Raw genomic sequence first — 14,948 nt, forward strand, 5'->3', positions numbered from 1 at the left:
TAGATCAAATATTGTTACACTGACATTTTTGAAGTTTTGTATTCGAAAAGGTTGGAAAAACCAAGAAAAACAGAAATGTTCAAGTAGTCTGGTTCCCTGACTCCACAAAAGATAAAATGGATCAATTTATAGATGATGGAAAATTGTAAGGCAAGGGAACCAGTCTAGCTGGCCTGCACCCGTTCATAAACATGTAACCAATAGCAAACAAAATTTGGACTGAAAAAATGGTAAATTTGGAGCAGTAGTTGAAAAATAGTTAGGTTTTTCCAACGCTGGACGGCCGACCAGCATTGGAAATGTATACAAAAATACCATTTTCTTGAAAAAGACTTCACACCAGGTGCCATAATTTTACAAGATGCATGAGACTGTCATGTACCAACATCCTAGTAAGGTATTTCGTAAAAACTTTGTAGTTTTATTTTTCGATGTTTGCAAATGTTGTATATTCCCTTTAACCACATAGCGCCCTCTATTGTCTAGAGCACATAACCATGTGAGTTTTGAGTGCATGTAGGCAGCCATCTTGTTAGACACAATACACTATTCTTAGCTAGCTGAAACATCTCAAGTGTGCTTTTTATTCAGTCCGATTCATCTGATCATTACAGACATGGAGAGGAGGCCAAGGAACCAACCTGCTTTGGTCGTGTTTAATTTTAGCCGTACGCGGCAGCTATGACCACAGATTTCTCAGAATAGTTAGAAATGTTAGGTCTAGAAACCAGACTTTTGCAATGGGAGCTGTCATTGTCTGCGTATTATGTCTATTCTTCACTATGGAGCTCTCACAAATGGTATACGAAGCAGCATCTACTTTTAAAGAGGTTAGGAATGCTCGAAGACATTTCCTTCATTTTTCGGCATATGTAGTGATGAAATAAAAACGACTATTGTGTCTGTCATGAAATTAGTACAAAAGGTACTTTTGAGAGCTGTTTTTCAGGTCCTGTTTCGACCCGAATGTGCAATTTGTGTAAAAGTCGTCGTTGGGGGCAGCAAACAAAACATAGTAAATTGTGACGTAATAAACAGGACTCCAGATGCAGCGTAGTCCTGTTTATTACGTCACGATTTACTATGTTTTGTTTGCTGCCCCCAACGACGACTTTTTTACAAATTGCACGTTCGGGTCGAAACAGGACCTGAAAAACAGCTCTCAAAAGTACCTTTTGTACTCATTTCATGACAGACACAATAGTCGTTTTTATTTCATCACACCTTAGGCTACATATACCCGAAAAATAACGGAAATGTCTTCGTGCATTCCACAACCTCTTTAAGGGAATAAATATGTCCTTGGGCAGCTTGGGGCCTGGACACTGATTCGGCTCAGGCCATTATTGGCAAACTGGCCCACATTATCAGCGACCAGGCTGATAAATAATATCAGGTTCTTATTTAAATATACCGGTTCTTATTTAACACTGTCCAGTGTCCAATCACACATATATAGTCCAATTCATAAATATTTAAAAGTCAGAAAGTCTAAACAAGTCAAAATTATAAATTTCCAACGATTTTGTTTACTTTATTATGATTTTACTTTATGTTGTTTCAATTTCACTTCATGTCTACTTACTTTTACTTATGGTATGTGCCTCTCGCGAGTAGGGCCTAATACCAAAAAATAATCTCCTTATGGGGAGATTGGCGCAGAGATTTTCCAAATGATTTAAGGACTATACAATATATGACTTAATATATGGAATCATGGATAGTGTTGTGCATTATAAAGCGAAGATTGTGAACGTTCAACCAACAAAAGGGTAAAAGGGACCAGATAGTCAGTAATCAAAATTTCATATGACACCGGAAAATGTTTAAAACCAGCCACTGGTGTTTCATAAACCATTTAAGGCAGCCACGTGACAAGCCCTCGACCAATAGGTATGGGTAAACTGTCTTTGGTATAATGAATGCCAAATAAATATGAGAGAATGTTGTGTGGGGACATATCTATATAATAACACTTTGGGCAGGGTCAAAATTTTAGCGGGTCATGAGCACAATGCCTGTAAAAGGAAACATTTGAAATGCAGTTGGTGAGAGATCCAGAATACCATTTAGGCCTATACCTTTGACATCCAACAAAGGGGTAGGTTGAATTAATAATACAAAATCCAATATTTAAACAACAAATGGGGATGCCTCATTGCCCAGTTCCTGGCATGGTCTCAAGTTATTAATTGGGACCACTCATGCTTGGGCGGAATGTAAAAGAGTGAAAAACCACTTAAAAAGAGTTGTCAGCCAGAAGGAACTTTCACTCTTTTGGAGCTTTTTTTTACTATGGGCCATTGTCAAAACCAGACTAAAAGATAAAAGCTTCACTCTTAAAGAGTGAAACAACCATTCTTTTAAAGAGCCATTATGGCGGACAACTCTGTTTGGGTTGTTTTCACTCTTTAACATTAATAAGAGAGAAGATTGTGTGGGGACGAAATTATGCGGTCGAGGCCAGCTAGGGCACATAATCCACACTGTCTGTTTTTGTTCCAGTAGTTACTAGTCAAATTTAACTTTTATTTTTCTTCATTTCTCCCCCTTCTTAATCTTCAATTTTCATTTATTTATTTTGTTTCCGCTACAGCATTTAATCTCCACGATGCCAAGGTCACACCTCTATCTGTGGAGTCCAATTATTTCCCCTGTCTTCAGTCATTAGGGGTACACAATGAGATTCAACAAGTACACTACTGGCAAAACAGCATCCTCTATTCCAAACCTCAGCAAAATAAAATGTGTTGCAGCGGAAACCGAATACTACTGGATCGACAATGTCAAGATAACAGCAAAAGTGGGTATCCACAAGTCAGTTATGTGCCACTACCAAGGTTTTCATCCACAAATGTTTTTGATGTAACTTCCATGGCGTTCACCGGGCAAGCAAGTATTCTAACTCAGAGTACAACAGGATCTAAAATAGACAGTAGTCTGAACCGTACACCCAATGACAACAACTTGCGTTTATGTGGCATTTCCAAATTTAAATGTCCTGAATGTATGAAACTGTTTGTTACCTCTGGGGGCCTAATGAAACACAGACAATTCCACAGTCAATCGGTCTCTGGCAGGAACTGTTTTAGCTGCAAACATTGTGATAAACAGTATATGTCTCTAGGGGCCCTGAAGATGCACATTCGCACTCATACATTGCCTTGCAAATGCAAGTACTGTGGCAAAAGTTTTTCACGACCTTGGTTACTGCAGGGCCATATCCGCACGCACACAGGAGAGAGGCCATTTTCGTGTGCACATTGTCGACGTTCTTTTGCTGATCGTTCAAATCTTCGTGCACACCTTCAAACACATTCTGAGGTGAAAAAGTACGGTTGCCAGAGGTGCGCTAAAACCTACTCAAGAATTTCTCTTTTAACAAGGCATGAGGTCACCGGTTGTTTTCCACAAGCAGTTGCTTCAAGTGAATAACAGCGAAAATTCTGCAAAGCTGTATGGAGCGAGTTCCCAATTAATAAATCAAAAAGTGCATTTAACAGTGATTATTCTTATATATTGTCTAACAATTAAGGTGATTTTGTTTTTTTATTATTACGTTTTTCCCAATTGTAAACTTGTATGTGTGTTCATCCATGGAGCAAGGAACAGAAGGAGATAGAACTCCCCTACTTCAAAGTGGTATATGATCGTCACCTCCCTCGAAAGCAACAACAGAAAGCACCTGGCAGCCAGCTTATTCAGTTGCTTTTCTACCCTATTGATATCCGTGCCCACTAATGCTAGAAGAAGGAGTTAGGCTTTGTGGATAGCACCATGGTAATGCCGGCGCAGTTGTCATACATTGCCGTAAATGAATGATTTTGAAAGCGTATGTTCGGAGTTGGCTAATACTGGCTCATAATGTGGTCAACATAACTGAACAAAATACTTATACTCTATACCGTCCGTTGGAAACCGTCGGAAATTTCCCAAATTGTCATTTCATAAATGATATATTGCCAATAAAAATTTTCGAAAGACATGATAACTTTTCGGAAAAAATATTCAATTTATCTTCAAATAACAGAAACAGATAGCGCTTTCAAGGTCCAATAAAACGCACATTGATTACTTGATTTCATAACTCACGTCTAACAACCGAACAGTTGTTAAAACCTATAAAAAAAAATTTAAAAAAAGAGAGCAACGATGTGACATGACGAGGGAGGTTGTTGGTTACCAGCTAAAAGGTGGTGATGATCATCGTGTTCAAAGGCCACTTGCATTCATGCAATGAATGGTCCAGGCTTGGGGTCACAGTTTTTTTTAGCTATGGACATCCTGAGGGATTGGAGTGTTAATGGTCAAAATGTAAAGTGCCCAAGAGTTCTAACTCCTTCTGTTCCTTGCTCCATGGTTCATCATTACTGATTTTTTAATGATACATTACTAGTCTCATGGCCATGGGGTTTCTTCGCTTGCAAGTTAAAGGGAAGTCTTGGCCCAAGACATCAGTGATCAATAGCCATGGTTGCATTGTAGAGTGCTGTTGCACAATGTGCGGTAGAAGTGTGACATTATGTCGGGTCGTCTCCAATGGTGACCATTCAACACAATGTCTCATCCACCATTTTAATTGTACTTTTTGAAGAAGCAGTTTAGGTGAACATTTTCTATTTGAGATTTCGCAGACGTTAAGAATAAATAAGACTGAAAAATGGGAGAGTGCTTCATAGATGACTGTAGTCATCACTCAGAATGTGATGGATGCCGGTAGTCGTGCATGTGGGGGTATCATTGCGTTGCATATCTAATTAGTGATGCTTGATCACAGCACGTAGCGCATATGTTTAAATTACATTCATCGAGCAATATATTCTTTAAAAAAAAAAAAAAAAGGCTCAGCACTCAGTGCTGAACATTCATTATTGCGCACGTGACTGATTATAAAACATAGATATGGAAACCATTTTGTAGTGGCTGATTGTTTCCTTAAGAAAGACTAGGGAGAAAATAAAGAAGTTGAACGGCTACAACAGGATTCCAAGGACGTCAGTGTGAGCAGGCGTGCTGGTCTAATATGCCGTTAGATATACACGATCTGATTGATCACTAGCGTCTTGGACAAAGACTAATTAAAGGGCCATGCAATGTCCTTTTTTTATGTAAATGCAATCCTTGAAATTGAACCTTATTCAAACGTTTTGCCATTTTCAAGGGTATTTTGTTGCCATTTTTGTTAATTTTCATGCTAATGCCAGGAATGTAACTGGGAATTTAGAAGAAGAAAAAAAACAAGGAAACTCCAATTCCAAACCACACAATAGTTGAGTATGTATGGGGGAACCCCCCCCCCCCCCCCCCCCCGAACTAACTTTCACCAATTTTTTTGGGTGCCTTTTAGGGTCCTTAAACACATTTTGGATGTTAACAGTAAAACAAATCCGATGCGAAGGAGATATCTAAGATGGTGGCCAATATGGCCGCCAAAATTGGTAAAAACTGGAAAAAAAGACATTTCTAAAAAAATATAAATGAAATGGTTAGGTTTATGTTTTAGACCCTCAAAAACTAATTTCTGGTATCCTTTTTTTTTTGCTATCATGCTTCAAATTCAAGATGGCGGCCAATTTGGTGGCCAATATGGCCGTCATATTGGTACAAAAAAATGAAAAAAGGCACATCTGCCTAATAGTATGATAAAATCATAAATGAAATATGATTTTGGCCTTCTCAAATTCATTTCATGCTTCAAATTCATGATGATGGCCAGGATGGTAGCCAATATGGCCGACAAAATGGTAAACAAAATAAAAAAAAGTCATATATCAGCCATAAAATTTAAAAAGTTAGTTATATGTTTTTTACCCTTGAAAAATCATTTCCGGTATCTATTTTCAATGCTATCATGCTTCAAATCCAATATGGCGGCCAATATGGCGGCCAATATGGCGGCCAATATGGCGGCCAATATGGCCAATCCAGGGTCTTTATTTTATTTCATGTGCGTAAAGTCACGTGACCCTTCCTTCCGGTTCAAACCGGAAGTGGCTTATAATTTAAAACTGGAAAAAAATGTGAACTTGCTTTCAATGCTGTTAGTCCGTGGTGAGGTTGTAGTTCACACAAAAATTACAGGTGACGTCATAAAATGTTAGAGCGCCCTCTAGCGGCAGGTTGAAAAATGAATTTTGAGTTGATGTCTGTGGCGGAGTTTGCGGTACTTGCTTCAAAATGAGGGTATATAATGACCTTAATGCAAACAACACCTGTGCGCGAAAAAAATGATGATGACATCAGACCGGAAGTTAGAATGAAAAAACCCTCTTTTTAATTGAAAACTCCTAAAACATCTACCCTTATAGTAATGTGGTGGTCTACCCTACTATAATTCTAGGGCTGGGGTCCGTCCATAATTAAACACGGATGAAAGCTGGACACCAATCAATCACTTCTCGATCACTACGGTTTACATATCAAATCCTTTATGGTCAAAAGGACCCCATGTAAACTGGCCAAAGCGCACAGCCAGATGACCTTGGATACATAGAGATAAGAGCTCCTGGGCTCTGTGTATATACAGTAGCGCTGCCTAGCACGTGTACAATAAACAGACCCTACGCGCTGAGCCATTGAGCAACGGCAAATTTTATTGGAGTTTAGATGTACAATTCTTTTAATAGTAAATGAATACACGCGAGCCTAAACCTTAAAGGGAAAATACAACATTTGCAAACATCAAAAAATAAAACCACCAAATCATTTTGAAATACCTTGCCGGACTGTTAGTGAATGACAGTGTAAAGCATCCTGTAAAATCATGGCACCTGGTTTACTGTCATTTTCAAGAAAAGTGGTACTTTTGTATCAATTTCCAACGCTGGTCGGCCGACCAGCATTGGAAAAAACTGGCTTTTTTTCAAACACTGGCCCCAATTGACCATCGCACTTGTTTGCAATCGATTACACACCTATGAACGGGTACAAGCCAGCTACACTGGTTCCCTGACCTTACAATTCCCCAATGTATGTAAACTGCTATGTTTCTTCTTATATGGAGTCAGGGAACCAGACTACAGGAAAATGATTGTTTTTCTTGGTTTTATAGCATTTTCGAACCCAAAACCTCAAAAAAGTCAGTGTAACTATATTTGCTATATATTTCCAACCCCCCAATTCCATCCATTTCGGAAAATTACAGCAAAAGCAAATGATGTATATTCCCTTTAACCAATCACAATAAGGGTTATATTGTTGAAAGGCTGACAAGATGAAGAAAAATGACTCGAGAGATCTAAGCTCCCAGGTGGCGCTATTTAATGTTATGATGATGTTAATGGACCAGTTCTTGGCTGAACGCGTGGTTTACACACAAAACAGGGAGATTTTTGACTGAAAATGCAATGTTTAACATCAATTCGCGAGTGAAACTCAGTGTTTTATTCAGTTTTTCTTTCATTTTCTGAAAGAGTATATTGTTAGGGTCACACTGTAGTGAGATCTAAGGTATACCCTGTTGAATAATGAAGTGGTGGCGACAGATGTGAAAAAAGGCCCGTTTTTAATGATTTTTTCACCGTGTTCTCTCAGACTCATAGAGGTTGCACATAAAAACCGGCCCGGTGGGTTAGTTCCCCAAAGGAATTCATATGTTACGAATCTGATGCTTGGTCATATCATTGAGTTAGGAATAGAAAACCCAAAAAACAAAACCCTGAAACAAAAAATAAGTGGTGCCTATTTATTACATAATAATACACATAGTTTCTTAATCATATCTGGGTTCTAGACACACTTTTAGTTTAATAATTGTCTTCAAAAATAATAATAAATATATATAAAACCTTACCCCAGGGTCAGTCAATCCCAAATGTTAGGATGTCTCATGCATGTACATGGAGTGGTGTACATTCTGCACTGTGAAAAACACATAGAACTACATGTACAGTCGACTCTCGTTAGTACAAACTCTGTTAATACAAAATTCTGGTTATAACAAACATAAAGGCTTGGTCCCGAATGTGCATTTATGTGCACAATGAATGGGACAGATGTTCCTCTTAACACAAAATTCCGATATAACAAACAATTTGGCTAGGTCCGAACGAGTTTGTTATAACGAGACTCGACTGTACATGGTTAAACACATGTACATGTACGCAGAAAGCTTCATTTTGTACATCACGTGTCTGCAAACTTTACACAAATAAAGCGATTAAAGGAAGCTGTAAAGTGGATCTATGTTATCTTGGCTTAATAAATACTCACTTCCTGGAACTTTAATCCCCCAAAATTGTACTATTCTGTCTTATTTCAGGATGCAGGGTTGTCATTCCTGAGTTCCTGACATTGGTGTACGGTATGCACGTGTCCGAATTTCTCATCGTCCACTCTACGCAAAATTATTTCTCACTGAAGGGAAAGTCCCTCCGCACGCGATCGCGGTGCCATAGAGAAAAAGCTCTCACGACAAACACACCATACACAACGGCGGTGTCCTATATCGGGACTCCCACAGTAATATTCTTGAATTTTGCTTCAAAACACACTCTAAGGGTAGGTCTGAAACTTTCCTAGGTTTGGTGGCAAAAAGCGTACTTGCACAAGCCCTGCAGCACACTTAAAATTCAGGTTGACCACACCTCCGCTTTAAACATCGTATAGCACGTACACGTACAATGTACATTACGTCCCTTCATTCTCGCCAAAAGAGGGCGCTGCATAACTTTAACGGTTGTGTTTTTCGAACAACTGTTGTGCGTTGGTTCTCTCCTGTGCCACATGGGTTTTTCTCCGGGCCCTCCGGTTTTCCTCCCTCCGGAAAAATCAAACACTTTCGATCTCAGGCTGTGCTCCGTGGTCATATATGGGTCGATGTGGCCGGCAGCCATAGGCGCCTTTACGTGCCAGCGGCCCGACCACGTTGTAGCGGTGTCCTTCGCAATTCAGCATACCAGCTGCGAGTAAGGATGATTAGCCTCCCAAATTATTATTATTATTATTATATCATAGACATATAATAAAACCTAGACACGACATTGTCTGCTTTTACGTTGTGAATTCTGTGAGCAAAATAGGCTGCGTCACGCGGCCTGGTGCGATGCATGAATTATCATGTGGCTTTGATTTACGCGCAAACGGATTCCAAATAACACACGCAGTGAAACCGCTCTCGTCATGGGCGTCGGTGCGACGCGACGCGTCAAGCCAATAATGAGCATTCGCGTAATTAACATTATTCTATACGCGTAGCATTTTGCTCACAGGCGCAATAGCAAATGTCGTGTCTAGGTTTTATTATATGTCTATGGTTTATATGTCTGTGGTTGTACCACAGACGTACATTCAAACAAATGCTGTGGGTTGTACGCAGGCTAGGCAAGGCAGCGTAAACGAGTGGCACAGGGCCTGATCTTGCACAGGAAATTTATCTTTTTGCGTTGCCAAAACACCTTGGCGATTTGTTTTATCCAGTTCACCAGGCGTTAAAGGGAATATACAACATTTGCAAACATCAAAAAACAAAACTACCAATTTTTTTACGAAATACCTTACTAGGATGTTGGTAAATGACAGTCTAAAGCATCCTGTAAAATTATGGCACCATGTGTGAAGTCATTTTCAAGAAAAGTGGTATTTTGTAAAAAAAAAATCCAACGGTGGTCGGCCGACCACCGTTGGAAAAACCTAACTATTTTTCAACTACTGCTCCAAATTTATCAGTTTTTTTCAGTCCAAATTTTGTTTGCTATTGGTTACATGTTCATGAACGGGTGCAGGCCAATTAGACTGGTTCCATTACCTTACAATTTTCCGGCATCTATAAATTGATCCATTTCATCTTTAGTGGAGTCAGGGAACAAGACTACTTGAACATTTTTATTTTTCTTGGTTTTTGCAGCATTTTAGAACACAAAACTTCAAACATGTCTAACAATATTTTTGATTTGTTATACTAACCCATCAAAATAGTTCATTTCTGAAAATTACAGCAATAGCCAATGATATACATTCCCTTTAAGAACATTCTGCGGAGTTGTATAACAAGGACGATAAAAAAATATTGTGCCTTTCTGTACTTTTAATGAATGTAATAAATATTCATGTTTTCCAAAACTTGCAAATTTTCCCTCACCGTGTCTGCTAAATGGTACGGTACCGTCTATATTTTAACATAATTTTTTAATAGTGTTCTGCTCATGAAAGTTCCATTATCTGGTTCCCATTCTACAGCTGCAAACGCAAAATAACGTCGAAGGACGATATTAATTCCAGTGTGAAATCGTAAAAACTTTTACGCGATCAAAATACTCAGCGCGTTAAAAAAAATACAACGGCACACCGTGTAAAGTGAATGGCGCCCCCATGCGCCAAGATAATGTGGTGTAATTCAGAACGATGACCATTCAGGTATTGACACTTGCGAGTTGGGAACAATAGTTATCATACATGTAAATATCCTCGCCATTTCTGGTATTCTTTTTAATTGTTGACTTGTTTTGGAAATAAAATGAATTACAATAGTAAAGCATGTGCATACATTTGTTTTGTTTGTTTGATTAATTAATAGAAAATTCTTACTTAACAGTCAGTCTTCACAAATGTGCATATTTTAAAGTCTTATATCTACAGAACTATTAAGTTTGATTGGGTTGAAACTCAGTATGAAGGTAGACCGGGATGTGTTATAGGTAAAAATTTAGGTGACGTCATCGTGCGATTTTATATGCATTTCTTAAGTTTTGGACCTTTAAGCCATATCTCACGAACGCAACATCCAAAATTTAAAAAAAAAAAAAATTTATTCGGTTTGTTAGGTAATAGGTAAATGCACACATTTTTGAGAAAATGTGTGACCTCATCATGACGTCATCAAAAATGCGATTTTTGAAAACACATATAAGGGAAAGTCCGATTGTCATGAAACTTAGTGGATAGCTAGATAATGGTACTAGTATGAAAAAATTCGAAAGGACGTCACCATGATGTCATTGTTGATTTTTTTTTTTTTTTATATTTACAATGTCATTCTGCTTCCAAAATGTAACACTTTCCTTCACCTGATTGACTTTAAACTTGGTACAAACCAAGGCTACAATGCAAAAAAAATGTGCATTGACACGTATTGTCAAGATGACGTCATCGTAGGGCATGTGACGTCATCATAAGGGTCACTTTTCAGAGTCTCATATTGAGAAAACTATCAGTCCCAATGGGTCAAAAATTCCGTATGAACGTTGTCCGATACATCTGATTTAATATGGACTTTTTTCTTTTTGACGATAATATATCTCAAAGACGCTACATGCTAAATTTAAACATTCTTGTACTGTACATTTGAAACGTACATGCATAGTCAGGGACGTGTTTTTGATTTTTAAAAATTATAATGCGGAAAAGCCCTATGTTCTGTTGCAAACAGACATAAATCTCTAGTTCCTATTGCTTATTTGCTATCATGCTTCAAATTCAAAATGGCAGCCAATATGGTGGCAAATATGGCGGCAAATATGGCCGCCTTATTGGTAAAAAAATATTAAAAAGTCACATGTCAGCCAAATAATGTGATACAAGCATCAATGAAATTGTTAGTTACAGTCGACTCTCGTTAGTGCAAACTCTGTGAATACAAAATTCTGGTTATAACAAACATAAAGCCTTGCTCCCGACTGCATTTATGTGCACAATGAATGGGACTGATGTTCCTCATAATACAAAATTCTGATATAACAACAATTTGGCTAGGTCTGAACTAGTTTGTTATAACGAGACTCGACTGTATATGGTTTTACCCTCGCAAATTCATTGTTGGTATCTCTTCATTGCTATCATGCTTCAAATTCAAATGGTCGCCCAATATGGCGGCAAATATGGCTACCCATATGGCCGCCTAATTGGTTAAAAAAATTAGAAAAACGTCAAATATCAGCCAAATATTGTGCTCTCTAGGAGGTAGAATTTCCTGGATGGGTACATCTAATTCTACCTCCATGATCTGACCTCTTCCACTGCGCTGCCATGTACTGGCCCTTTGAGACTGGTATGATCCTCAGCCAGTACTTAAGCCCCTCAGTCACTCAATGAACAACCTACTGGTATGCAGCCTGCCCAGCCTCCAAAGTTAAACAAAGAGTTCTAAGCGGATTCGTGTCTATTGTGTAAACATATGGCGTTAACAACTTTCCAGACTCTGTCTTTCCATAGATGGATGGCTGGCATATATTTATTCATTACATTTCGTTTAGCATATTACCTAACAGTTTGGTTTCCATGAAAGTAAAATTTACCAAAAGAAGAAGCAGAAAGTAACTCCTAATTATTTATCATAACCATTTGCCTGTACATGTAACTGCCTCCCAAGGAAAGTGGTCAGTTAATTTCTATAGCAGTCGCCCACTAAGGCCTTTGTTGACCGTGGAGGATTAAGCGGATTAAATAATACTCATTGTTGGGTCCCTGATGTTGGACCTGCAATTATCAGGCATCAACACAATAGATCGCCTATAGTGAGTGGGTGCCTCAGCCAGAGTCTGGCTGGTTGCTCGGCCGGTTTGAAGAGGATTAAACTAACTGGCCGTGCTACCGGCTGGCCTGTACTTAAACCGGCCAGTGATGGAAGCCCGGCCTTACTACCGTCACTTAGACCACCATCTTCAATTTGAAACTGTTTGCAAGTAAGACAAATCCAGATATGCAATGCAGTCTCAAGTACATCATCTCAACTTTCACTGATATATATCATTTACATCTATGGCCAATATATGGCTATTCTCAAATTTGACCATTTTTGGCAGCCATATTGGCAGCCATCTTGAATTTGGTTCACGGTAGCAAAACGAAAGAATTTGTAAAGTTTAAGAGCATGTATCTAATAATATTTAAATGTATGCATTTATCATATTATTTGGCTAATATATATCATGTTTCTCACATTTGACCGCTGTTGGAGGCCATATTTGCGGCCATCCTGGCCGCCATCTTGAATTTCAAGCATAATAGCAAAAAATGGGATACCAGAAATGAATTTGCGAGGGTAAAAACACGTAACTAACAAGTTAATTGCTTTCATCATCACACTATTTGGCTGATATATGATTTTTTCCTTTTTTTTTTAAAACCATTTTGGCGGCCATATTGGCCGCCATCTTAGCCGCCATCATACATTTTAAGCATGATAGCAAAAAAGCGATACCAGAAATGAATTTGTGAGGGTCAAAAACATATAACTACACAATTCATTTATGATTTTATCATATTATTAGGCTGATATATGACTTTTTCAATTTTTTTACAAATATGGCGGCCATATTGCCATGGCCAGCAAATTGACCGCCATCTTAAAATTGAAGCATGATACTTGATAGCAAAACAAGGATACCAGGAATGAGTTTTTTGAGGGTCTAAAACATATAACTAACTAACCATTTTATGTATGCTTTTCAGGTTACATAATTTGGCAAATATTGTCATCGGTTTCACGAAGGGACGGGGCATGTGGATTTTGAAGAAAAAACCGTTTTCGAGATAATCGCAACAAGAAGTTTCTCCGTTTTTAAAACTGCAAAAACTACTACTTTGCAACAACTTTATGCAATAAGAAAACCATGACGTAATTCTTTGATAGGTAAACTTTAATTTGAACCCATTAATTATAATTAATAAAGTGGTTAATCAGCCAAAATTAATTAGTAAAGATGCCGTCCCTTCGTGAAATCGAAAATCTCACTGTTTCACATTTACGCCCTTCTTGTTTAATGTGCTTTTCCATAGGGAAGGGCGCGCGTGTTCAATTACGCGCGCGCAGCTGAGAATGTAACAAAGATGCCCGTCCCTTTGTGAAATCGAAAATCTCCTGTTGACCTACTTTTACGCCTCTCCGTGCAATACGTTTTGTACGTGTTCAAGGGGCAGGCATGTTCGCGTCTCTTCGTGAAATCGCAAAATGCAATTATCGAGATGACTGCCCCTGGCGTCATTAATGTTCAGGAATTAATGATGTTTTGCGTACGGAAACATGTCAGAATGCTTGAGTACCATGTTTTAAAGCAAAATAGTGAAAAAAAACTTGAAATCGAAAAAATTGTCAATTTTGACATGCCTGTCCCTTCGTGAAACCGCTGACGATAAATGCTTTTTTCCCAGTTTTTACCATTTTTGGCGGCCATATTGGCCGCCATTTTGGATATCTCCTTCGCATCGTATTTTTTTTACTGTTAACATTCAAAATGTGTTTTAGGACCCTAAATTAAAGGCACCCCAAAAAGTGGTGAAAGTTAGTTTTTTTGGGGGGGGGGGGGTGTACGAGGGTCCCCCATACATACTTCCCTACAAGATTTTGTACAGTATTTTCCAACTTGTAATGGAATTCATGAGAAGTAAAAAAAAAAAAAGAAGAAACACCATCCGGATCAGAGGAAAATTTACATGTCTGTAATGCAAATTTTCGTATTCATGAGCAAAACGAAACTGTGATATCATTCCAGGGAGAAACCTCAATGTTACAGCTAATTCAGCACAAAATGTTGCTAGAATTTTGGGTATTTCCTGTCGTAAATGTTCTTTTCTTGGGTGATTTGTTGCGTCAATAACTCATTGGCAGTCAGCCAATGACCACAGCTTCCTCCAAATGTTTCAATGAACAAATTTTGGGTTAACAATTTGAACAGACTACCTTAAAACCGAACAGTGTCTTCCTGAAATGACATCACAGCAAACAGTGCCCCCGGTAGTCCGGAAAACCATGAAAAATGTTTAAATGCTGAATGAAGTACACTTTTCAATAAAATTAACCAAAAAGGGATGTCAAATAGTTTTCATACCATTTAAGAGGAGTATTAAGTTGCACAAATTGATCTCCAAAGAACATTTCATCGCATGGACCCTTTAAGGGGTCGTACATGTAGGATCATATAATTACCCAGCAAGGGATGTACCGACTTAAAAAAAAAAGATTCAAAGTGAAGATAGGGGATGTTCCATTTGTCAGAAACACCTGTTAAATTTAT

General features: G+C 38.3%; 1 long non-coding RNA gene across 1 annotated transcript; it reads left to right on the forward strand.

Moving 5' to 3' along the window:
• Window positions 1-433: 433 nt before the first annotated feature.
• On the forward strand, window positions 434-4,678 carry LOC119739519. Its single transcript, XR_005272588.1, has 2 exons — window positions 434-800; window positions 2,597-4,678. It is a non-coding gene; the product is annotated as an uncharacterized LOC119739519 (long non-coding RNA).
• The last annotated feature ends 10,270 nt before the right edge of the window (window positions 4,679-14,948 follow it).

The sequence above is a fragment of the Patiria miniata genome, unplaced genomic scaffold, assembly GCF_015706575.1.
Source record: "Patiria miniata isolate m_02_andy unplaced genomic scaffold, ASM1570657v1 HiC_scaffold_30, whole genome shotgun sequence".
NCBI classification, from domain to species: domain Eukaryota; kingdom Metazoa; phylum Echinodermata; class Asteroidea; order Valvatida; family Asterinidae; genus Patiria; species Patiria miniata.